This window comes from Coenobita brevimanus, chromosome 101 (genome assembly GCF_032717465.1).
Source record: "Coenobita brevimanus isolate Jiangsu-jjx chromosome 101, ASM3271746v2, whole genome shotgun sequence".
Lineage (NCBI taxonomy): Eukaryota > Metazoa > Arthropoda > Malacostraca > Decapoda > Coenobitidae > Coenobita > Coenobita brevimanus.
The window spans coordinates 1,422,323-1,449,896 of NC_137054.1; the positions used below are offsets into that span (position 1 = coordinate 1,422,323).

At 40.0% G+C, this 27,574-nt stretch overlaps 1 protein-coding gene across 1 annotated transcript in view; it reads right to left on the bottom strand.

The window, feature by feature from the left end:
- The window catches only part of LOC145414881 (carbonic anhydrase-related protein 10-like), a 264,234-nt gene that overhangs the window by 102,482 nt on the left and 134,178 nt on the right, over positions 1 to 27,574 (bottom strand). The window lies entirely within an intron of this gene.

Consider the following 27,574-nt stretch of genomic DNA (forward strand, 5'->3'; position numbering starts at 1 on the left):
CATCTTTCATCGTTTTCACAGAGAGAGAGAGAGAGAGAGATCGGTCTGGTGTTCATACGAGAGCGATTAAAACCTGTTCATGTTGAAAGCTAGTGGTAATAGATTTCTTTCTCTCTCTCTCTCTCTCTCTCTCTCTCTCTCTCTCTCTCAAACACCAAAAAGCACGCACAGAATACCCCCTTAAAATAATCTCACCTGAAAAAGAATAATAAAAAAAAAGCCGCCAAACACTCCAATTAACCGTATCATCTCAGTTACCGAAAAAAAACAGAAAATAGAAAAAGAAAAGAAAACGGGATGAAGCAGTGCGCAGGGGGAGCGTGGGAGGGGGGACTTTATAAGATGCACCGCGACATTAACTAAGCCAATTTGTGCTCGGCTATGCACTTCCCCGGCCCTTAATTTGACTAATACAGCAAACGGGCCCCGTCTCCTGTGTTGCCTTTTTACGATTCAGGGAAGTGCTGGCTGGAAGGGGAAGAGGAGGAGGAGGAGGAGTGTGGGAAGCAATGAATATTGTCTTTGAAGGAAGGATTGAGAATGAGGGGAGATGAAGGGGATGGAATAAGAGAAGAGATGAGGTACATGGTAGGGAAGGATTAAGACAGAAGAGGGGGACAAGAAGTGATGAGTTAGAGAGTAAGGAAGGAATTTGGCAGACGATGAAGACAAGAAGATATGAGTTAGAGAGCAAAGAAAGAATTTGATAGAAGAGGAAGAGGATAAGGAAGGAAGGTGACAGAAAAGGAAGACGAGAGCTGATAAAAAGAATAGGGAAGGAATTTGATAGGAAGAAAACTGAGGGAAAAAACGAGTTAAGTAAGCAAGAATTAGCACTGAAATGGACAGAGGGTGGGAGGAAATGAAGGAGTAAGAGAAATGTACTAGGGTGGAAGAGAAATGGAAATGAGGGATGTTGAAATAAAGAGGGAAAATCAGAATGGGAGGGAAGGAATAATGGAAAGACGGGAAGACTTGGGATGGAGAAAGACGAAATATGAGAATATATTTGGGAATTAAGAAAATTACAAGATTGAAAGAAAATATTGGAGAGTATGTATATTTGATACACACACACACACACACACACACACACACACACACACACACACACACACACACACACACACACACACACACACACACACACACACACACACACACACACACACACACACACACACACACACACACATCACCCAACCCCCACACACATTTTATATATTTTAAAGTGTTTTGCAGTGCACCCGAAATAGCTTTTTTTTTTTGGCTTGTCCATGAGTCTCCCCATCAGACCAGATAAAACCAGCATTATGTTTTCAACATATCCTATCGTCACCAGCCGCGCAAATCCGTAGACTCGCCGTAAAGGGTAAATTTCATTGTCACAAAATACACACACACATGGATCTGTATATGAAAAAAAATCCAGCCTCTATTAAATAAAGGATAAAATGGGCAAAAAACAACATTCCATTGCGGGGTACAGCATCAGATAGTCACCGGGCCACGCTTTGCTCTTCATCGGGGAAAAAAAAATCGTGAAAAATATAACTTAGCCTCACTGAGTATGATCACGTGGTTTGCATATTTTTCATGTTTTTGTATAGCTAAAGAAGTACTTATGTAACTAGATGGCATTATTTATTTTATATCTGAGGGAGGACATGTGTAACTAGACAGATTTACTTTTTTCTTTATATATAGCTGGATGGATTAGGTAAAGTATAAGTAACTCTTTTTTACAGATGTCTTCTGAGTTTCATTAAATCATCTGGCTTTCATTTACGTGAGGAAAATATGTCGAACTTGGATCAGATAAACCGTCCAGTGACCCCTTAACTTCTCCAGATCTCCCCTAAGTTGCATTAAGTGGCATGAATTAGTTGAGAAGAAGCACAAGGGGTTAGAGAAATCAGACATAGCTTTGAGTAGCCTCTTAAGCTTCCACATATCTCTCGTAAGTTTCACAGTCGTCTTGTAGTAGTGAAAATTAAATAAAAAATATACCATCTTATTGAAGACATTAAGTAACGCCAGACTGGAACATAAGTTGCATCTGACTGGAATGGGAAAAAGTAACATGAGACTGGAACATAGGTAACATAAGTAACACCCTGGGCCAATATATACCCACTTCTAAGGAGTGGGGCCCCGAGGCTAGGTTTACTTGGTTGATTTAAGGGAATAACGTGATCGAAAGAACCCGCTACTCACCTTTTGGTCATGAAGGAAATCGTCAGGAGGAAGTAAGAAGAATTTATAAAAAACACGTCATGGAATTAAAAGAGGTGAAAGAAGCATAAGATCAGAATATAAAATGGTTGTGATGATGGAGAGAATGTAATATTAGGTCAAGCGAAAGTGAACGAGGTATAGACGGAAATAAAATTGTTAAAAAGTGTGAAGAACAAAGTGTAGAGATATATCGAATTGGCAGTAGTAGAAGTAGTAATAGTAGTAGTAGTAGTAGCAATGATGGTGATGGTGGTGTTTTTATCTGAATGTGTTGTTAAGTTCATCTGAATGTGAACCCAGTGAACTGCAGGCTGAACCTGACATCCTCCTGCAGCTCACAATCCTCCTTTCGGGGGTTAAAGAGGGAGATGAGGGACGAATGTATAACTGGGCAGCGGATCCGTCTGGTTATATCGGTGCCACCACGTGAAGGCGCCCTCTCCAGCACCTCATAGACGTAAATAGGTGGAAGTAAAACCAGGTCAGAATATAAAAATAGCGTGATAAAACAGACAACCGCCAAAAGCTCCATTGTATTACTGACTATTTTGACTTCCATTGATGGGATTTAGGTGAATGGGTTAATCTGGCTTAGAGTTAATAGTAATGTGTGGGACGATGGCTTGGAGTGGCGGGAGATTGAGGGGATAATGTGGAATGATCTGTGTGTGGGGGTGTGTAGGAGTGATTGTGTCGCTTTGTGTAGATTTGTGTGTGTGTGTGGGAGGGAGTTGATGGACGAGTGTGTGTAGAGGGGAGGGATGTATGTGTGTGTGTGTGTGTGTGTGTGTGTGTGTGTGTGTGTGTGTGTGTGTGTGTGTGTGGTAAGGAAGCTACATTTATTTTTCGTAATCCCACATTCGACAAAACGACCCACATAAATCTATTCATCTCAACGCATCTTTTCATTTTCCTCACTACCACAATCGACACACGTAAATATCCACATTATGTTTAGGGTCTTAAGAAACCTACATTTATCTTCCTTAATCCACAGCCACTCTTCTTGAAAATCCAGCGTGCTCTTAGAATATCTTGAAGTGTCTGGCTTATGCTGTTCTCCTTTTAGCTGTGACACTATTTTCCGTGTGTAGGTGTATTGAATTTTGCAAGTCTTTGTGGCCTTGGATGTAAGCTGTGGAGGTGTGTGTGTGTGTGTGTGTGTGTGTGTGTGTGTGTGTGTGTGTGTGTGTGTGTGTGTGTGTGTGTGTGCGTGAGTGCGTAGGTGGTGTAGGTGTGTGATATGGAACTTTTTATATCTTTTCGTCATCGCTCAAGATATCAGTCCTTATAAAGATGTGGCCTTCAGTGAGTGAATATTTTTGTGTGTAAATACGTATATGATGGCGTTGCATGGTGGCTACGTATAATTGATAATTATTAATATCAACAGCGTAATTAGAGCAATTTTTTTTTTTAATAGGACTACTGGAGATTCTGATTTATGTATTAAGATTTTAAAAATATGTGAGTTATTATACTGATGTTGCTTTAAATTGTGTGTGTGTGTGTGTGTGTGTGTGTGTGTGTGTGTGTGTGTGTGTGTGTGTGTGTGTGTGTGTGTGTGTGTGATAAGCGCTTCTCATCTTCTCACAGTACCATACTAGAACCTACTAGCAAAATTCTACGGACATAGCGACCCACATTTCACTTACTCATGTAAGATAGTGAGGAGTATCTAAAATCTGATAATTATAAAAACCTCAATTACCACTCTCTCATTCAAAGCCAGTCAGCTTGGAGAACGCAGGCTGTTTCATCCCTCCCACTCAGTTCACAGTTAGGCCGTGATATCGTTTTGGGCGAGTAGGCGCGCAATTTGTAGGTGGAAGTACGGAAAGTTTTGTGTGTGTGTGTGTGTGTGTGTGTGTGTGTGTGTGTGTGTGTGTGTGTGTGTGTGTGTGTGTGCGCGCGCGCCAGAAGAAAACATACACACGATTCTGGACGTCAGGAAAAGTTTTGAGATTGATGTCTGCAAAAGTCTGCGGAAGTTGCAACCCACGTTTCATTTACTCAACCCCTTTTCACTAGATGTAAAGACTTCTCATAATGTAAGGGATAATGAATATTGTATCACACCCTCCAGTGTTAATAATTACTCTTGGATTTAGTGAAGATAAACAGCAAGGAAAAAGAAAGAGTGAAAGCTGAGGACGACGGGATATAATAGTTACGAACTTGAGTATGTACCCGTCAGCTTGTTGGTACGTACTGAGTAAGGAGAGGTGGGTAGCTTTGGGTGCCACCTTGCCAGTGTCTTTTATTGACTGAATTGCTTAACCTTCTCAGTAATTGTCAGATCAGAACCTGTATCTGTGTTTGAAGCTCTCCACGGTGCCTTTACTTGCTGTCTGTTCTGCTCTCTCTCTCTCTCTCTCTCTCTCTCTCTCTCTCTCTCTCTCTCTCTCTCTCTCTCTCTCTATCTATCTATCTATCTATCTATCTCTATCTATCTATCTATCTATCTATCTCTCAGTACCCAGAGCTTTCGGTCCTGTCAGATTGTTAGACTGACTTGGTTTGATGTCGAAATGGAGCTACATAAATTATCATTTGGAAAGGAAGAGAGAGAGAGAGAGAGAGAGAATACACCACTGACCTGCAGTCTTCCTAATAATTACTGGCTGAGGAACAGAACCTTTTTTTTTTTTTTTTAGCTTCTCCGTGATATATATATATTTTTTTTGTTATTCCTTCTGTTAATCGTGTTTTCTTTTGAGAGAGAGAGAGAGAGAGAGAGAGGGAGGGAGAGAGAGAGAGAGAGAGAATAGACCACTGACCTTTAATCTTCCTAATAATTACTGGCTGAGGAAGAGAACCTTTTGCTTCTCTTTTTTAGCTTCTCTGTGGTATTTTTTATTTAATTAGTCCTTCTGTTCATCGTGTTTTTTTCTCTTTTATTTTTTTTAGCTTAAGAAAGACGTACTCGTAGTGAAGTAGTTAAAGAGGAGCCACGAACCTGTTCAGTACAAGGATGTCTAAATTTCTTTCTTTCATTGTTCTTCTTTTTCATATTCTTTTTCTAATTTTCTCTTTCTTATTCTCTTTTTTGTCTTTTTTTTTCCTCTTCTTTTCTTTTTCTTGTTCTTTCGTTTATTACTGTTAGACTGTGTGTATTTTCCTCGAGCTTATTGAAAGACTCATTCTCTTACTGTCCTTCCAAATGATCATACTGCCAATGATCAACAACTCACTAAATTGCTCTTAATTGCCTTCATTTTTTGTTCATTTTCACGGTCAGCGTATTAGAGAAAGAGAGAGAGAGAGAGAGAGAGAGTTCAAAAGGATATTAGTGAGGTCAGAAGCGCTCAGTTGATTCTCTCTCTCTCTCTCTCTCTCTCTCTCTCTCTCTCTCTCTCTCTCTCTCTCTCTCTCTCTCTCTCTCTCAGTATGTGTGGATAATTGTGTATGTGTCTATCTTTTTGGTTTATATATAAATATATCTTTATATTTGTTGTTGAAAGCTGTGAAGAGTATGTACGATGGTGCGAAGGCTGCAGTGCGTGTGGATGGTGAACTAAGTGAATTTTTCTCTTTGAAAGTTGGTTTGAAACAGGGATGTGTCATGTCTCCATGGTTGTTCAATCTGTACATGGATGGGGTAATAAAAGAGGTACAAGGTAGGGTAGTGGATGTTGGAGTGGCCCTGGTGAGAGAGGATAGTGTTTGGAAACTCCCTGTACTGTTGTTTGCAGATGATACTGTGTTGTTCAGTGAAGACGAAGGGGAGCTGCAAGGCTTGGTGGATGAGTTTGAGAGAGTGTGTAAGAAACAGAATCTAAAGGTGAATGTAGGGAAGAGTAAAGTGATGGTCTTTGAGAGAGGTGAAGTTAGTGAATGTACAGCGAGGTTGGATGGTGAGGAATTGGAAAACGTGAGTACGTTTAAGTACTTGGGTAGTGTGATGAGTAAGGATGGAGGTTTGGAGGGTGAAGTGTTTGAAAGGGTACAGCAGGGAAGAAAGGTTGCTGGTTCTTTGAAAGCAGTGATAAGAAACAGGGAAGTGAGCATGGAAGTGAAAAAGTTACTACATGACAGTATTGTGATACCAACTCTAACGTACGGAAGTGAAGCTTGGACATTGTTGGAAGGACACAAGTCAAGAGTGAGAGCAGTGGAAATGAGTTATTCAAGAGGAGCCTGTGGAGTCACATGGAGAGACAGGCTGACGAATGAGGATATAAAGGAGCGTTGTGGTGTGGATGTGGATGTGATAGGAAGCGTTATGAGGAACACACTGAGGTGGTTTGGCCATGTGGAGAGGATGGAGGGTGAAAGACTGACGAAGAGAGTGTATGTGAGTGAGGTGGAGGGGGGAAGAGGGAGGGGGAGGCCGAGGATGAGATGGAGGGATGGGGTGGAGAGGTATATGAGAGAGGGGGGTGTGAGTTGGGAGCAGGGCAGTGAAATGGCGGGGGACAGGGAGACTTGGAGGCGATTTGTTTGTGGCCACCCCAAACGGGATTGAGGCGTCTGGCAATAGATAGATAGATAGATTTATGCATCCCATTCTCCTCCATCTGCTTATCTTCTGTACGTGTAGGTGTCATTGTGTGTGTGTGTGTGTGTGTGTGTGTGTGTGTGTGTGTGTGTGTGTGTGTGTGTGTGTGTGATGGTCGTATTGTAATTGATTTTAGTGATAACACCCATTCCTGAGCGATTTTTCTGCAGACTGCCCTGCATGATCGCCTTGTATGTTACTAATGCACACAATATAAAAATAAGGCAAGAAAATGTTGAGGTGTAATAATAAAAATAAATCGCCAAGGGAGAGGTGTTACAAAAGCATATTACGTCATCTAGAATACAACCCTAAAGCTAATAATTAATAAAGTTGATACATTAATTTTCAGTCCGAGACTATAATGAAAAATAATTTGAGGAGTGACGAGTGAAGATTTTGCAGACCTAATTCCACTTTGAATAATTAACATTGATTATTAATTACGGAGATCCCACCATAATCCTTTCATGGAATATCTTGCCTTTCATTTTTCGAGGGAGAATTGCGCCAGTCACGTCTACCATTTTTTAAAATGATTATTTTTTGGTACTATGGCAGGTTTTACTAAACTTATGGGGGTATTCTGGTATGGTTAGGAAGCTTACCAACACCTCTTCCTTACCGATTTATTTCTGATTCTTCCTTGTTACTATATTCGTACGTGTTATGCCATCTATATCGATACCGAAAAGACATAAGAAGCAAACCAGGGGATATTAAAGAGTAGTTTGGAAAATAAATCATTAAGGAAGAAGTGTTAGGGAGTTTCTTTACCCGACGAAAATTTGGATCCTTGGCTTGATGGTCATTTATTACTGTTTCAGTTTTCTCCTGACTATTTTTTTTTTTTTTTTCAGTTAAAGAGAGACTGCTAGGAGTAGATGGGTTAGGGATAGCTTTTATCAAACCCTTTAGTATGAGGGGAGTTAATAAGCTTGATTATAAATAATCTACAGACAGCGGGAGTAAAATATATATATATATATATATATACAATGCCGTCTTCCTCCTGAACTGGGTAATATGCAAACCGAGTCTATGTGGATGGATTTGTCTGTGGGATAGGGCTGGGAATTTCGTGGCTTTGGATAGTGAAGGAATTAAGGTTGGTTGATGTTTCGTATTCACTTTGATGATTCTTGTCCTCCATTGTAATATTCATCTTCGTGTTTGTGAATCACACCGAGTCCATCATTGAATACCAGGAGCGATGATGATGATGATGATGATGAAGATTAGGAGGAGGAGGAGGACAAGGTGGGGAGAATATTATGAGGGAGGGTGAAGGTGATTATGATGATGATAGGGTGGGGAGAATATTGAGGGAAGCTGGTGATGCTGATTATGATAGTAATGATGTGAGAGTGGGGAGAATATGAGGGAGGTTTATGATGATAGTGATGATGACAGGGTGGGGAAAATGGTATGAGGGAGAGTGGTGTGTCGAGGGAGAAGGAGGCGGAGGAGAGGTCGTTACTGAATAGGGACAGTAATGCTTTGGAATATATATGAGGCGTGGGACTGTTTGTGGTACGGGAACTTCCTAGAGACGTCGTAAAATCCCCTTGTTTGAGGGATGTATCGTCTTTAATTATAAATGTGTGCTCGAGAAACCATGCAGGCTCTCTCATCTCTCTCCTTACCTCCTCCACCACCATACTTGACTTCACCACAAATCTCCACCACAACGTTCCCTCTCCACCTAGCTTTTATTCACCACACTATCTCTCTCCACCCATCATATTTTCGCCATACCTTCCCTTCATCACCACCATTTTTTCCACCACCACACCTTCTTTCTCCACCACCACACCTTCCTTCTCCACCATACCTTTCCTCCATCACCACCACTTTTTCCTCTACCATATATCATTTCTTCCTATCACAATATCCAGTACCTCAAAGTCTCTCCATCACCACCTTCTTTCACCACACCTGACTACATCACAATCTATAGCATCACATCTTTCCCTCATCTACACCTTTTCCTCACCACTATCATCACCTCTCACCACACCGTCGTCATCATTCACCATTTACTCACAATCACGTCTCATCTCCCAGTACCTCACACGCACATACACACACACACACACACACACACACACACACACACACACACACACACACACACACACACACACACTACCACTCCCACACAATCACTCCCACTCACTTACTCATCCCACCAACACCCTCTCACTCACTCACCCCACTCCCACATCATGTAACACAACTCACTCAATTACTCACTCACTCACCCCAGTCTCACTCCAGGCAGTTTTAGCAGGCAGAGTCATTATCTAGGCCATGAATAATAAGGAAGCTCATGTATATGTGAATGACCCCCGCTACGAAGATTATTATGACTCGTGAATAAACTTACACGTTATTGAAGCCAAGATGAAGTGACTGCTGACTTTTTTTCCCCCTTCTCTCATTTCTTGACTTTGTTTTGACTTGAGTGGTGTGTGTGTGTGTGTGTGTGTGTGTGTGTGTGTGTGTGTGTGTGTGTGTGTGTGTGTGTGTTTAAAGTTAGGGTAATGATGATGATGATGATGTTTATGTGCCCTGTGTCATACCTCTCTCTCTCTCTCTCTCTCTCTCTCTCTACCAAATCGTAGAAAATAAAGCAAGATAATGATTTTCCAACCTCCTTTCTTTGTCTTCATCTAGAGTCGATAATGATAATAAAAGAATAATAGACGGGATATTCAGTTCATTGACGACTATGCGGTGTAATTGACGCGGTCGGTTAAAGCCATCATCATCATCATCATCATCATCACCAATACACTCCTCCTGCTCCTCCTCCTCCTCCTCCTCCTCCTCCTCCTCCTCCTCCTCCTCCTCCTCCTCCTCCTACCACCACCACCACCACCACCACCACCACCACCACTCCACTTAACTCAGAATACATTGCACAGCACACTTCACTCTCTAATTAACATTGTATAAGTGTTGTAAGTAGCGGCGTCCCCAGCCCAAGTGTCATTAATTATAAAGTGAAATCCAATAAGTGAGTTATTAAACGGCGCTAAGTGGAGGCCAATTTGAGAGTCGTCGATTTTCAGAGAGGTCCTTTTTTGTTTCTGGAATTTCCGTGGAATTATTGACGAATTTAAAAGAGATGTGGCCATTGGTTGATATAAATTGTGATTATGGTATTTTTGTGTCTGTCTGTCTGTCTCTGTCTGTGTGTGTGTGTGTGTGTGTGTGTGTGTGTGTGTGTGTGTGTGTGTGTGTGTCTCTCTCTCTCTCTCTCTCTCTCTCTCTCTCTCTCTCTCTCTCTCTCTCTCTGTTTCTATCTGTCTAACTGTCCATGTATATTTCCTCTGTGTGTCAGTTACATGTGTAATGTATTCTATGTTTTTGCTTATCTATCTCTAAATATGTGTATGTTTATTTATATGTCTATTCTGGATATCTGTATTCATCTGTTTGTCACCCATCTTTGTATCCATTTACATCTGTCTGCCCCTCTGTGTCTGTCTGTCTGTCTCAAAATCGTAAGACAGACATACTGGAGGTTCTGTCTAACTCCCCCATTTCTAGAAGTCTTAAGCCGAAGAAAATAGTCAATAGGTAGAATAAAATAAAAATATATATTTAGTATAAACAGCCCTTCACGCCGATGACGTATTTTAGACCTAATTCTATCTGTGACCTGTCGATTAAATGCAACTTAGAATTTTCGAACTGCAGGGGTAAGACACAGCCTTCACTTACCCCTCCACTTCAAGATGTCCCTTAAGTTGAGTCAGATCTTTAAGTGGTAGTTAGAAAGGATAGGAAAATGCATCATTGGACTGAACGGGTTAATACGTCTTTGTGGGCCACTTACTGTCCACTTTGGCTGGTGTGTAAGTGGAGGGCCACTTAAATGTCCACTTTGCCTGGTATGGAAGAGGAGGGCCACTTAAATGTCCACTTTGCCTGGTGTGTAAGTGTTATTTGAGGCAGGCTCACCTACCACAGTCTTCTCAGGCACCACTTAATATATGCACTTAATATATGCATAGTCTTCCAACGTTATTAAATACTGGCAGAGGAGAACAGTGGGGGGGGGATGGGAGGGGGAAGAGAAGGGGGAGGGGGAGGAGAAGCTTGTAGGAGGAAAGGAAGGGGGAGGGGAAGTTGAGAGGGAGATGGGGGATGGAAGGATGAGGGGGGAAATGAAAGGGACAGGTGAGGAGAGTAGGTGAGAGTGAGTTATTTTAGTGTCCACTTATTATCACAGTTCCTTTTACCCATCTTTCTGTCTATTTATCTATTTGCTTGTGTGTCGATCCACACACACACACACACACACACACACACACACACACACACACACACACACACACACACACACACACACACACACACACACACACACACACACACACACACACACACACACACACTGAAAGTGTGCAGATGAGGTATATAAGTGTTAATTTATGAAAAGGAGGATCAGTCTTGCGTTCAGTTATTCATATAGATCCCACCGTTTATTTTCATTTGTTTCCTGGCCTTTAATATTCAGAGCCAAGGGATCTCCATGCCAGACCAGAGGGTGGTGAGGAGGGACTGAGGTGTTTTGTGCCCACCTTTAATTTTAGTTCTACCTCTCCGTTTTAGTTTAGTTTCCTCTCACAAGTGTGTCCAAGGCAGTGAAAAGGGGCCACTCAGACACCCCCGTTTTCTCCCATCCATCATCCAGACCCACTTTTCCAACTCAGACCCACTCATTACCTCCATCCCTCCCGAAGCCCCGCAAGTCACCTCACTAATTAACCAAGATATGCATTTTCTGATTTTTTTATTCCTTGTTCGTGAGCTTGGATTATTATTTCATTTCTTGCATAATTAAAGGCAGATTAAGTTAATGTTAAAGTTGATAATATTCCTTGTAGAATTTATTTGTCACTGCGAGTACTGATGTGTCTTAGTTATATTAGTCTGTATTTCCATTTGTCTTTTTCTTTTAATTTGTATATTAATTTTTGTACTTACTAAAGAAATAAAAAATGAGTGACAGTGTTAGGGATGTAAGTAAATCATGTTTATTTATATTTACTTAGATATTTATTAATTTTACTTTTTTTTTCTCTTCCAGGTACTGCTCTGCTTGAATGTAAGTACCTCATTTTTATTTTTATTAATTAATTTATTTTATTGCAGTATTTCAGGAGGTGTTTGATGAACTACAAGAATTTTCTTATCCTTGCACTGATTTTTCGACACTGGTCTAATTTTTGTTTTCGTAAATATATATATTTTTAATTTTCGGTCAGTTTCTTTCTTTCATTCTTTTGCATTTCTAATTGGTCTTTAACACTCAAATTCCTTTGAGACTATCCGTTAAATATCCTAGAGTTTTCCCGGGCATGAGAGGGGTAATGTCAGTTTATGGTCCTCGTTCTATACATTTTTTTTTTTTTTGTTTCTTCGTTTTTTCCGTAGCTTCACATTCTTCTCAATTATTCATGGTATTGTTATCTTCTTCTCAATTTCTTTCCTACATTTTTTTAAACTCTCTCTCTCTCTCTCTCTCTGTCTCTGTCTGTCTGTCTCTCTCTCTCTCTCTCTCTCTCTCTCTCTCTCTCTCTCTCCCTCCCTCCCTTTTTATAACATCCTTCCTTTCTCGAGAAAAAAAGAATTCCTACAATTCTATCATCCACGGCCCGTCGTTCCTTCCATATTCTATCCTGCTTACTCCTTCTTTTTTTTTTTCTTCTTTCCTTTAATCTCTCTGGTATTATTATTATTATTATTATTATTATTATTATTATTATTATTACTATTATTATTATTATTATTATTATTATTATTATTATTATTATTATTATTATTATTATTATTATTATTATTATTATTATTATTATTATTATTATTATTATTCGCTTAAAGGCCTCTTTCGGCGGCCTCCACTCGATGTCATTCCTACTTTCAGTGGAAAGGTTACAGAAATTTGAATTACTCATGCCGTGAACGAGGCGGAGCAAGGAAGTTTCCCTTATTTTTATCATGCTGGGACACCCGTTGAGAAGAGAGAGAGAGAGAGACGTCATGGAATTGAAGGATTTAATATCTCCCTCGTCTTCTCCAGGTATTTCTCAAATACTGTCTTCTCTGGTCCATGCTTCCCCCTTCCTTCCTACCTTCCTACCTACCTACCTACCTACCTACCTACTTACCTACCTACCTCGCTACCTGCCTACCTACCTACCTACCTACCTACCTACTGTACCTGCCTGTCTACTGTACCTGCCTTCCGGCCTTCCTTCCTTCCTCCCATATATTCACTGCACACCCAGCTTTTACTTAAATATTTACCTCCTTTTTTTCTTTACTTTTCTCCATCTTTTTGCCTCCAGCTTTTACCTGCATTTCTTCCTTTCATTTTCTCTTCAGTTTTGACCTCTTTCATTTTACTCTTTTTTTTCCCTCTCTCTTTCCATTTATTTTTCTCCATTGGGATCAAGCGTTATTAATGGCTTTATTTTTGTTTATTTTTTTATTTGGCGTACTTCGGATCAGTTTTTTTCAATTAAGGTTATTTTCATCATCCATCCCCTCTTCGGTACTGGAGAGGGATGCCTTCACGTGGTGGCACCGATATAGCTGGTCGGCTCCACTGCCTGGTTATACAAATGCCCCTCAGCTACTTCCCTATCCCCTGATTGGAGGATGGTGTTCAGCAGAAGGACAGTTTAAGGCTGCGGTCCACTGGGTTCACGTTTCGGATGAGCCTGGAGTTACTACTACTACTACTACTACTACTCCTGCTGCTGCTACTCTTGTCACAGTTTCCTGGCCTCTGACTATCCTATGGAGACATATTCCTTGGCGTGTATTGGCGACGGTAACGGAAGCTCCCTAACACCTCTTCATGAGCGATTTATTTTGCTAATTACTCCTTTACTATCCTCTATCTTCTTCTCGCACTTCCTTTATTTATCTTTATTTCACTAATCTTCTTCTTGCACATCTTATATTTGTTATTTATTTCACTTATCTTCCTCTTGTACATCCCTTATTTATCGTATCATCACTTATCATCCTCTTGCACCTCCTTTATTAATCTTTATTTCTCTTCCTCTTCCAGCTCAGGGGGATTGGTCAGTCACCCCCACTTTACTTTTATTTTCTTATTTTTTTGGCAATAGTGCAAGGGATTCCGGAGAGGCAGGACGAGTTAAATTTCCTTCTATCAATATTGCAATGATTTTTTTTCTGCAATCTATCTGGCTTTCAATTCATTCTTTCTCTTTATCCTGAGTTTCCCTTGTTTTCCTGCAGTATTTGTGCTTTATAAATGTTCTTATCTCTCTCTCTCTCTCTCTCTCTCTCTCTCTCGTCAGCTTTTTTTTTTTTTTTTCATGATATAACTCCTTTTTCCTGCCCCATTTTCTACAAGTTTTTCATCACTTCCTTCCTCCCTCCCTCCCATTTATTCTTCCATTTGAGCTCCAGGTTCTATATATTTTTATCACTATTCGTTTCTCCAGTTTTTATGTTCACGTTCTTCTTGCTTTTTTTTATTTTTATTTTCTTATAAGTCATTTTGTCTTCAATTATGCATTTATTTTTCTCCATCAAGTGGCAAATATATCTTAAAAAGTTGATGTAAAATAATTAAGGAAGTGGAAATACAACAAGCAGATGGAGTGAAATAAATAAGAAACTGGAGATAAAGCAAGAAAATGGTGTTGAATTGTTAAGGAAATGGAAGTACAGCAAGAAAATGATGTGAAATAATAAGGAAAATGGAAATAAAGCAAAAAGATTACGTGAAATCAATAAGAAAATGAAAATAAAACAAGAAAATTATGTGAAAATATTAAGAAAATGGAAGTAAAGTAAGAAATTATGTGAAAATATTGAGAAAATGGAAATAAAGTCAGAAGATGGTGTGAAATAATTAAGGAAATGGAAATAAAGCAAGTTTTTATACACATTTATTCTGTTATTATTGTACACATAGCTCCAGCGTCTCTATAACTCATCTCCATTATTAATTTACTGTATTTATGTTTATTATTATTATTACACATTTATTGCTTTACTCGTGCACAGCAGCAGCGGTTTTTGATTATCCCAACAGCGGTGATATGATTATTATTTTTTCGGAAAAAACAATTTGGCCGAGGCGCGATAGGAATGAGTAACCAGCATCGAAAGAATGAATCGGACGAGCTTAAAAATGATTCAGGCGAGTTTCAAAATGATTCGGTCTATAACAGCATGGTTTAAAAGAGTTTCAAAATGATTCGTTCCATGACAACATGATTCAAGCAAGTTTGAAAATGATTCGGTCCATGACAGAATAATTCAAGTGAGTTTCTAAATGATTCGATCTATGACAGTATGATTCAGGCGGGTTTTAAAATGATTCAGTCTATGACAACATGATACAAGCGGGTTTCTAAATGACTCCATCTGTGGCAAAATGATTCAGCCAAGTGTCAGAATAACTTGGCTCGTGTCAGAATGCTTCAGCCGGGTCAGACCTGGACAGAATAATCCGGCCAGTGACAAAATGATTCGATCGCGTGTGAAACCGATTTGGACGAGACTGCAAATTATTCGTCCAGCGCGTTTTACCCTTCAGGACGAGGACGTTGTATTAAGTACATTTTTGCCTCTACCAGACGATTATGATCACCTTTAGGGAGCATCTTAGTAGTGAAGGGGTTAATGAAGGCAATATTTAACCTCTCCAATTTTTAAAACCCTCCTCTGACCTGAATAAAATCGTCTGGAGGTAGCAGGATTATAAGTAACGTCATCGCAGGGAAGGGGTTTTAGGAAGAGGGTGGGTGTGGAACGATCCTTTGCATTATTAAAAGGTATATTCCAAAAATATTTGACGTGTATTTGTATTGCAATTTGTACGAGAAAATGAAGTCAGCCTTATGAAGCGTGTATATATTAAAAAAGAAATTAATAAAATAATTAAATAAATAAAATGTAAATTTGAATAAAGGTATCCTTATGAAGTGTTTCTATAATTACAGATTGTCCGTATTTGAGAGAGAGAGAGAGAGAGAGTGGAGGGTTGAAAGCAAGAAAGAAGAAATGAAATAAAAGTAGAGGAAGAAGAGAAAAAAGAAAAGGAAAAAAATAATAAGCATAAGCAAATTTGGGGGAATTTAACGTAAAGGAAAATTGTTCTGAAATCAGGAAGAAGCAGACGTGAACCCAAGAAAACGGAGATTAGAATAAAAATGTGTTAAACTTTGAACGTGAAATTTATAAACTTTCTGTGATTTTGAAGCCAAAAGTAAGAGATTTTTGGTGATTGAAGGTGATTTGCAACAAGTATTAATGTAATATTTTAAAGCAAGATATGTGTGATTTAAAGCAAAGCACTAACGTGATATAAAAGCAAGGATGTGTAGTTTAAAGTAGGCACTGTGTTATTTTAAAGCTAGCATGGATAAAAGTGAAACAAAGCTTCAGTGTAATCATTTTAAAAGCAAGAATTCTGTGCTCCAAAATAAGTGTGTGTGCGTGTGTGTGTGTGTGTGTGTGTGTGTGTGTGTGTGTGTGTGTGTGTGTGTGTCGTTTCAAAGCCAGTGTTGATGCAGTCAAATAACAAGCATACCGGTATCTGTTGTTGAGAGCGTCAGAAGTGCTTGTGTGATGGTGAGTCTGACCAGGGAGCATGTGCCTTATTTTACAATCCTTTATAGTAATAATAATAATAATAATAATAATAATAATGATAATAATAATCGTGGAATAGTTAGTGACCAGGGAAGTTGTGCCTTATTTTAGAGTCCGCTCATAATAATAATAATAATAATAATAATAATAATAATAATCGTGCAATAATTAGCCGTAAAATCAGAACAAAAAGCGAAGCCGTACAGACTAATGGAAAATGCGTCAACGTCATGAATATTTCCATGCAGAAACATTAATTACGTGCTTGGGATAATAATTATTATATACATTAGTGTCAGTTGAAAGCACTCTACAAATTTTATCGCGTAGCTCCATCGGTAATAATTCGAAAATGTAGCAGTCACGATAGGCACGATAGACCGTGTAAAAAAGCATTGCCTGGAGAGCATGTTGATTTTTTTTAGACTAGAGACCACGAGGCATTGTTAATCGTGGCTTTGTTCACATCAAAGCATGTGTTTTGTTTATGTTAAACATCACGTGGCATTGTTTACTCCCAGTAAACCACTTGGCTTTGTTGACACCAAAAGACCACGTGCTATTGTTTACATTAAAGACCACGTGGCTTTGTTTACATTAGACCACGTGACATTGTTTACAATGAAGAACTCGTAGCATTGTTTACAATTTAAGGGGGGATTTTAGTTATAATTCTAATTCGACACAATAAAACTAGCACCATTGGGCAGTCCTGACTTCTCACCACAAAGCCAAAAAAAAAAAAGAGAGAGAAAAAGTCATTCTCCATTATCCTCATCTTTTCAGCCTGCCCCCCAAAAAATGGATAAATGGATTTTTCTTTGTTGGTTGTGGTGAAGCTGGTTCGACAGTTAAAAAAAAACTCACCTTTTGTCAACCCTTTCATTCTCTCTCTCTCTCTCTCTCTCTCTCTCTCTCTCTCTCGTAAAAGTAAAATTGTGCTGAGCGCGTAGTATTGACGATGGCAATACTTGTAATGGATGAATTTTATGACGGAATTCCGGCCAGATGCACGATTAAATGAACATAAAAAATACCATTATTGACAAGGTAGTGGGTTTTTAAATGTGAACGCTCGTATAGAAAATGGAAGGTGATTATAGACAACACGTAATTTGATCCCATACCAATGAAATTACAGGGAATGTATGGTAGGATATATAACTGCGAATGACGACATTAAAAGCCGTTCATTGCGTTCATTAACCAGTCTGGGTGAAGGTCATTTACAGCGTGCAGGTTCGTTTCCCCAAGAGGTTTATCGCTCATGTGCCACTAAGGACTTAGGCTGGTCACCTTCCCCTTACAGGTCAGATTCATGATAGACTAACTTCTGGGCCCTGCTTCACAAGGGGCACTTTGGGACTGGATGATGATGATGATGATGAGGAGGAGGAGGAGGAGGAGGAGGAGGACAAAAATAATGATGATGATGATGATGATGACGAGGAGGAGGAGAAGGACAAAAGTGATGATGATAATAATAATGATGATGATGCCATTAAGTGACTGGGAATGCGAATAAACACACACACACACACACACACACACACACACACACACACACACACACACACACACACACACACACACACACACACACACACACACACATCTGCCTTCCTGTTGTGTAAAGGGATTATTGATCGTGAGTGTACCTGGGTGAGTGAGACAGAACAACCCCAGGTAAAGCTGTACGTGGCAACACCGCTAATGAGCCGCCAGGTAATTTGTGATAAATCAGGTAACTCAGGACCTGCCGTGCCTTACCCCACCCTGCCTCACTAAGCCTGCCTCCCTCTGCCTTACCCTTCTCGCCATGTCTGCCTTACCCTGCGTCGCTCTGCTTACCCTGCCTCGCTAATCCTGCATCATCCTGCCTTGCTCTGCTTCACCCTGCCCGTGTCTGCCTAACTCTATCACTGCCTCATATTATTACTGCCCCACCTAGTCACTTCCTCATCCTGTCACTGCCTCAAGCTGTCTTTCCCTCACCTTATTACTACCTCACTCATCGCTGCCTCACCTTGTCACTGCATCACCATGTGACTGCCTTACAGTGTTACTGCCTCACCCATTCCCTCCCCCATGCCTGTGCTTTAGGTGTATGAAAAGGTTAGGCAGCTTTACAGCTCTTGCCTAATGAGGGAATAAATCATAAAGAGTGCAGGTATAAATAGATTACTGATTAAGGATATATAACTCTCTCTCTCTCTCTCTCTCTCTCTCTCTCTCTCTCTCTCTCTCTCTCTGTACTGAAGCGATCTTCATTTAACGAGAACACTAATACACAAGATCTAAGTGTCAAAAGCTCACTGATAATTCAGTTATTTGTTTTGTGTTTACTGGACTGATGAGTGAGACAATTATTGGGATTATCTTGGTGTACGACGTCAAAAGATGCTGGATAATGATGATGGTGATGATGATGATGATGATGATAATGATGATGATGGTAATGATGATGATGATATATAATTATGCCTTTACCTCATCCTTATTTTCCAACAATTTATTATATTCAGTTTGTGAGAACCTTTCGTGATAATTGAGGTGAGTGAATTATCTAACCACTCAATTTTGACGTCTTTGCCCCCCCCCTCAAAAAAAGAAAAAAAATCATCAGGTGAAAAAAGTATACAGTATATATGTAAATGACGTCATACTACCATACTACAGGGGGGTAAAAAAGTAGAACAACTTCTAAGATTCAGTGGCTGCCAACAGGAACATTGTACGCATCGTGGTCATGTACAGGTGCAGTCAAGAGTTTGTCCTCGCTCTCACCCAGCCTCGAGTGCTATAATTTGGATGTGTCGTCATATTCCTGAGAGAGAGAGAGAGACAGACAGACAGACAGACAGACAGACAGACAGACAGACAGACAGACAGAGAGGAGGTGTAGTCAGGTCCTCAAGTTTTGCCAGCTTAGAATCCATGATGAGAGTGTGCAGTGTAATATTATAGATGTTAGATAGATATGAGTGATAAGCTATACTCCTTTTACTCTAACGTGACCCATATTTTCGTCCTTTTGCTGTCTGTTCACATAGCCATAAGAGACAATACTGCGTCTCAGCATCCTCTCCATAGCACTTCTTCGTGACTAGCATTTAATTCTAAAGTTAATCTGTTGCTACTGCTCAGAGTTTCAAGATGAACAGATGGCAGTTTTAGGCCAGGTTAAAGTAAAAACAGTATAGCGAGTTTAACAAGTATTATATTTCATCATAAGTAAAACCCAGCTGCTGAGTGTGCTATATAACGTAGCACGCAGGCTAATTACATCCAGTCCTCTGTCTGTATATCCAGCTTCCTATGACCTCCAGTATTTTAAACGCAGTGTGTCCAGGCATCCTTTTCCTTTTCTTAATATCTTTTCTCTTTTCTTTTCCTTTTTCTTTCTCTTTTTCTCTATTTTCCTTTATTCCCTGTCTTATTTCTCAGACAGCTTTGAATGGCCCCTGTTATTAGAAAAAGATAAGATCGCTTGTTCAGTAGTCAGAATTAAAAAAAAAATATCATCGTGCTGAAGAGCTTAAGATATTTATACTGCTTCCCGATTTATTATATTATTATTGTTATTATTATTATCATCGTCATCATTATAATTAGTATTATTATCATTCTTTTATTATTATTATCATCATTTTTGACCAGACACATCATAATATATGGCACTATCTCACTTGGGCCCAGTTTTATAGAGCTTAAAGTGAACGATATTGTTTTTTCGGTTGTACACTTAATAGTAATAATAATAATAATAAAAATAATAATAATAATGATAATAATAATAGCTTTTAAAAAGTTAATATTGGCAGGTTCATTTTTTAACCATTTTTTCGTGTACAAACTAAAAACATAATATAAGCAAAACAATTTATTCTAATGTTGATTTTTTACAAACACATATCTCCTTAATGTACAGTCTAAAGTTGATATCACAAGCGGAGTAGATATAATTATTGATTTGTTCCAGACAATATTCTCAGCCCTAGACACCCTAAAGCAAATCACAGGAGAAGAAATCAATCACATAGCACCCCTATTTTCAGTCCGATAATTTGTAAAAGTTTATTCTCGCTACCCTCAGACGATTCAGTTCAGCATTTTATTGAGATTTTTGGAACTGGAGGGGTTAAATATGGCCTTAGTTCATTATTACATTGTTAAAATAAATCATAAAAATCGTCTGCGGGTAGCTTTAAAAAATACATCATCGGAGTGAAGGGGTCGATGTCAAACTGGATCCAAAAATTTTTTCCGGCGTATGATGCACTCAAAAAAAATCACAAGCAAAATAAACTCTCACATTTAGATCTCATAGCATGGATAATTGCCCTTTTCTTTCAGTAAGGGATATTTTCTTAGGTATATTTTCTTAAGGCAGACTGCAAGCAAAATTAGTCTTGAAAAATTGCCGAAAGATAGAGTTTTTGTTCCTTATTTAAATGCATTCAGAAGCACAAGCAAAATAGAATCTCACATGTTGTTGATTTCAGCCAAGATGATTATGATTATTTGTATATATATTTTCCTCTCAACAAAATTACTTCCATCAAAAAATTGTCTCTATACACTAAAAGTTGATATGCGGCTTGACAACGTCGTGATTCTGGTAAGCATACATACACGCACACGGAAACACACACGCACATATACATACACACACGCACACATCATCATCACACGCACATACACCTCACTTTAGGAGAAGGATATGTAGATTTGACCTCCCTCGCTTTCTTCCTCACTCTCTCACTTTCTTTCTTTCCCTGGACCCGTGCGTCACCTCGCATCAGAGCTGACTATTCTGTTTGGCACATTAAAACGAAGCACACACTCACATACAACTACTTTCCTTCCTTTTTTACTTGCTTCATCATTTTTCTTCTTCTCTCTATACTCCTTGCTTTCTTTCTGTCTTTCTTTCCTTCACTGGTAACGTCTTCCTCCATCTTCCCTTTCCTCGCTTCTTTTATTTACTCTTTTAGCGTTCATCACCTGATTCCTTTTTCTCTGCTTTTTTTTTCTCACATAATTTCTTCCTCTGCCCACACTCTTCTCTCTTCACTACTTTCCTCTCTAGCATCACGTCATTTTGCTTCTCCCTGCTCGCTTCACCAAGTTCCCTCCCTTCACTCTCATCACCTTCTCTTCCTTTATATGCATCACTGTACTGCTCTGTTCATTTTCTCTCTTTCCTTTTCACTTATACCAGCCTCTGTTAATTAGTCTTTTTATGTTTTTATATCTCGTTCTCTTGCATCACTAGCGCAATTTTGCTCATGTTCATTCCAGTCATAATGCTTTTTTTTTTTTTTTACTCGTAAGCTTTTTTTCCATGTTTCATTACTCTTCTGCTTTCTTTCCCTAACTACTTTCCTCCCTCCATTTCATCAGTCATTCTTTTCTTCAAATCAGGTTTTATCTTAATTCTTACAATCATATAATTTTTCTTCTCTTCATCAGCTCTCTACTTTCATCTCCCTTGCCATTTTCATCCTTTTCCGTCAGTCCTTCTAATTCATTTCCAACAATATCACTTCCCTGTCACCCTTTACCATCATTTTTCTATCGTCACTTCCAACAGTTTTTCCTCCTCCCTTCTTCCCTCTCTCTCTCTCTCTTTCACTGCCACCATTGTTGTCGCTTTGTGTGTGGCAGTCTCTGTAGGTTTTCATCAATCCTGTTCGTCCATGTCTCTCTCAGTGTCACTCTGGGTTGTTTTTCTAGCGACAGGAGGGTATGTAGCACTTTCTCAGTAGCGATCTATTTTGCATGCTACATCTTAATACTCCCCTGCATACAATATAGTTTTTTTTAACACTGCCGTGGTTTCCATCAGTAGAGATATAAGGGGATAAAAAGGTGTAATAGCCAAAATAAATCACTTACAGAATGGCATTACGAAGACACTACGCAACCTACGAAAGTACCCCCCCCCCTTCTCTCTCAATCCTCTCCCCACCCCAGTCTCTCATCCCAGTGTGCGGAGAGTCATAGCTGCGTGGGATAGTAAAAGAATAGTTCTTTGCTGGCTAGTTCCCGAGAGAGTGCAAGGAATAAAATGTAGGAATTGATGATCGCGTGAGTTTTTGATGCTAACACGGGACAGTCATCCTTCACAGATATCATCAGTGTGGAGATGGATAGGTAGATTTGTGTGTGTGTGTGTGTGTGTGTGTGTGTGTGTGTGTGTGTGTGTGTGTGTGTGTGTGTGCAAAGGTAGAATTGTCAGCTGCCGTAAATTTCATCTGTATACTGCTGGAAATGAGAGAGAGAGAGAGAGAGAGAGAGTAGCAGCAGGATAAGGGGGGTGCACCTGTTGTACCTAAATGCTACTGACATTTTGAGAGCTGCATTTTTATTGCAGCAATTGTTTGAGTTACCCCCTTTTACTTTCCTTTCATGTGGTATTGCTTTTCTCGTGTGTGTTTGTCTGTAGTCGTTTGCGTACGTGGCTGGCCGTAAAAATGGTGGGATACGGGCGAGGAAATGTCTTGTTGAATTTGTCATAGAGTGATATGAAGCTATGGTCTGGAAAAATTGGAGATTCAGATTTTTTTTTTATTTTTTATCAGTCTTGCATGCACTCTGTTTTGACATTCTCCCTTCGCCACAACTATTTTTATTTTTCATTTGTTTTTTTTTTCAAATCTGTAACCCTCCCCCCATAAAAAGGCCCTCGGATAGATGACTTCCTTGTTATTGACTTTTTTTTTTAAAGTGTTCATTTAATGTTATGAAAAAAATCTCCCAGATTGGTATTTAATAGTTTTCTAAATATTATCATTTAATTTTAGTGATCTGATGCTGATAATTATAGAGTTCTTTATTAACTATATTCCTGAGACACAGACTTCAGTATATTGTTAGGAAACCTCTTCACCATAAGACTGTCTCTTGTGTTTTATTTTTGCTAACATCAGACGGTGTTATATAATCTCGTTTTGCGAAGGTGTTAATTTTTTACTTGGATATTATTAAATGCTTCCTGGTTTCATAGGTAAAAAATATTTTAAGATTGTTCTATAGTGTTATTTCCCATGGTAGAGAGAGTTAGTAAAAACAGAGGTGCATTTCCAGCCAGACGCAGCCATTATTAATTCAGCTTTGCCATTTTCTTTTCCTGTTTTTCCTGACGGAAATGGATTTATTGCTGCTTTCGTCCCCGCCGCCATTAGAACGACTTACATATTCCCACTTCATTTTTACCAGTGCAAGAAACTTATCCTTTTTTTTTTTTTTTAATCAGTGCTTTTACTATTTTTACGTTCTTGTCGTTCACGCTGTGGAAATGCAGTGTGTGTTTATTGTGCGCATGTTTGATATAATTCTTCTTTTTATCACCTCTTTTCTTCATCCGTGGTCAAAAAAAGCATATGTAAATTTTTGTCGAGGGAGCTTGTTTATGATGTCTGTTTTTAGCACCAACTCTTGGAAATGATTCATATTTCTGTCGTGCTGTTAATGTTTTTTCGCTGCTTCCCTTAATGTCACCAGCCAATGTTCCTTTTATTTTTTGCTTGTATCCACGACATGTTAGCGAGTTTGCCTGTGGCTGACTTTCTAAAGTCATTCCTCCTTCGCATTTATAGCAGCACCGGTTATTCCCTTTTATGTCGTTCTTTTAAATACTTGCCTCCAAATTCCTTCGTCCTCATGCGAGAAGTAAAAAATAAACTAATTACAGGATGTGGTTTGATTTCGGGCAAAATACATTATGGCAGTGACATCTCCCGCATTCTTTTCGTCATTGCTTTTTAATATTTGCCTCCAAATCTCTTCATCCTCCAGAATCCCACACCAACCATCAGCATCCACCACCCACCACCGGAGCGCCAGGCAGTCCAATGCATTACCGTAAACACCGACTGGGCCGGCGCGGGAGGATTTGCCAGCTGATCCGCGTGACGTCACCAATGTAAACACACGACTCCCGGTCGGTGTTTACCCTGGCGGCGCGGCTCCCATTCACGCCGAGGGACCTTTGTTGATATTGCTGACGTCACATTAAGGGAAATCCGCCCCCCTCCTCCTCCCTACGTCATTTCCGCGGGACATATTCACTCAGAAATACGCCGCTTCTGATGCCATTGAGGGGATAGATGGAGTAACCTCAAGGGGTTACTGTTCCTTGTTACCTCCAGGGTCTTCTCCTTTGACTCGCTGCCTTCCGTGATCCTGGGCTCCTTCCCGGTGAGATAAGGGAGAATTTGGAGCACTGAGACAAGGCAAGCGATGTTTCACTTGGCTGATTACTGTGAGAGGTGTGATTGGTTCTGAGGGCTTCAGATTGTCAGTATTTGAGAGTAGAACGTGGTGCTCTAGCTCAGGTTGGAAATGGTGAGCGAGATTCTGTTTCACTGATTGTGCAGGTGGTGGGAAGTTGGATTCTGTTTGTGGGGCTCAGATATTCCGCCAGTTATTGGGTGAGGTTATGTTCTTGTGAGAGAGTTGGAGGAGTTGGAGGTTTGGTTGATGCTTGTCTTGTAGCCACAGAATCCAGAGTTTGGGTTGATGTATCCGTATGATAGTAAAAAAAAAATAATAAATAAGTTTAGCTAAGGTTCCTTTCCTTGGAGTTACGGAACACTTGAGGTGAACTTGGAAACATTCATTTAGTACACAGCACCCTCAGTGGTTGCAGGTATTGTGTGGAAAGATTTGATTTTTCTTATGGTGAGTGTGGGATAGTTAATATGAGATGAATTATTGCCTCTGTGATAAATTGCCACTGTTTATAGATAGAGTAATATTTTCGTTACTTAATCAGGAGAGTAAAACATGATCAGTGCACAGTAGGACTAGTTTGCTGCTTCACGCAATTTTAATTTTTTAAGCTGATTCTTCAAACGCGGCTTACACACCTCACACACACACACACTTTTGGCCATTCTCTTCACAGGGTTACGGGAAAGTTAGCAGTGTGAGGATGATAACGAGATGGAGATGCTGGAAGTGGCTGAGATTGCTGACGTGAGATGACTGACGTCGAGATGTTAGAGATGTTTAATGTTTTTGGTGTGTTGGAGATTATTAACATGTTTGAGATGCTAGAAATGTTTGATGATTTTTTTTTTGTGTGCGTGTTCAGGATTCTTGACGTGAGATGTTTGACGTGTTTAATGTGTTTGACTTGATTGAGTTGACGTGGATAAAGTGGCTTGTTTGAGCTGATGTAGATCGAGTGACTTGTTTGAGATGACGTAGAACGAGTGACGTGTTTGAGTTGACGTAGATCGAGTGACGTGTTTGAGTTGACGTAGATCGAGTGACGTGTTTGAGTTGACGTAGATCGAGTGACGTGTTTGAGTTGACGTAGATCAAGTGACGTGTTTGAGTTGACGTAGATCAAGTGACGTGTTTGAGTTGGCGTGGATCGAAGGAAAAATAGGTGTTTAACATGTTCCTGGCGTTTGGGGTGTTTAATATGTCCAAGATGTTGACGTATTCGAGAAAGCTAGCGTGTTTCTACCCAGCTAAGGAGTTGTTAGTTGTTGTCTGTCGGTGGCGAGGGAGAAAAGAAGTTCCTTGAGATATGTTAACCCAGTCGAGCCTTAGCAGACGGAGGTGATGCTGGAGGCGAAGGAGAAGGTGAGGGGAGGCTTTCCTGGTGCCTCCTAGTCCTCCTTTTTCTTGCCGGAGGTCGTAGTGGGGGAGAAGGAGCGAGGTGAGAGGGAGGTCAGGGTGAGAAGAGGTCCTGCACTACTTTGGCGCGTTCACTACCTCCAGGTCTTGGCTGTGGGGGAAAGAATAAAAATTAGTTACTCTCTCTCTCTCTCTCTCTCTCTCTCTCTCTCTCGTAGAAACTATATATTGTAAAAAATATATATATATATCTTCCTGAGCATAATGAAGGCAAGCAAAATTTTTACCTAATTTCTCTAGCTAACAGCAACCTAAAAAGCTTCACAAACATAATGAAGTTTTGTAAAGCTCGACGTTTGGTAAGCTTTTCATATAAAAAATTATGCTTGGGCAACTTGAAGGTAAACTGATTTTCATTTAGTACTGATCTGAAAACTTAATATGTAGCCTAATTTTGGAGGATAATTTTGTCAGTGTTAAAAAAAAATGGAGTGCATTATCCATCGATCGTGTAAAAAAAATGTAGATGAGAGAGAGAGAGAGAGAGAGAGAGACAGACAGACAGAGACAGAGAGACAGAGAGTGAGGGGGGGGGGAGTGTAGCCCTAGTAGTGGACGTGAGAGAGAGTCTGACGTCCAATTAATGTAAAGTTTGCGTCAACGTGTTAATCCCTTATATTTTTCGTTCTTCCCACTCTACAGCACTATCTCTCTGTTTCTGTCTGTCTGTCTGTCTGTCTGTCTCTCTCTCTCTCTCTCTCTCTCTCTCTCTCTCTCTCTCTCTCTCTCTCTCTCAACCTATCAATATTTATCTATCGATCTGTTTATCCATAACTATATATCTATCTATTACCAGACGCCTTAGTCCCGGAGGAGGTGGAGAGAAACGCATTCCCTCCATATCACCGTGTCCTCTGTCATCATACTGTCCTCCCTTCAACTCACACGACTTATTCATATACCTTTCCACCTCATCCTCGGTCTCCCCCTCCCCCTCTGCCCCTCCACTTCACTTACATACACCCTTCTAGTCAGTCTGTCTCATTCTGCTTGTCAATCTCTAATTTCCCATTCCCTTTACATGTCTTATCCATCTCCCTTCTCCTCTCCCCGTCCACTTCTCACAAATACTCTCCTAGTCAGTCTCACATTCTCCATGTCCATTCCATCTCCCTCTCCACCTCATTCAGATACTCTCTTAGTCAGTCTCTCATTCTCCATTCTCTGCACATGTCCAGACCATCTCTCTTCCTCCATCTCACCTCCACCCATCACACCTACATTCTCCTAGTCAGTCTCACATTCACCATTCTCTCCACATGCCTAGACCATCTCACGCTTCCGCGAGTTAAAATACACCTGGTCTAAAGTCACCCAGGTCCAGGGATGTCAAGTCAGGTCCCCAGCACGTCATGTCAGCTCAGGCATGTCAGAGGAAGGACGCTAAGAGTCGGAAAAGTTGAGAAGCTGAAGTTTGACATGACGGGAAGTTGTGAAGGGAGGAGAGAGAGTGAGTGAGTGAGGGGCGAGGAAGAGAGTATGGTTGAAAGATGAGGTTGTTGAGAAGGGTGAGGTGGA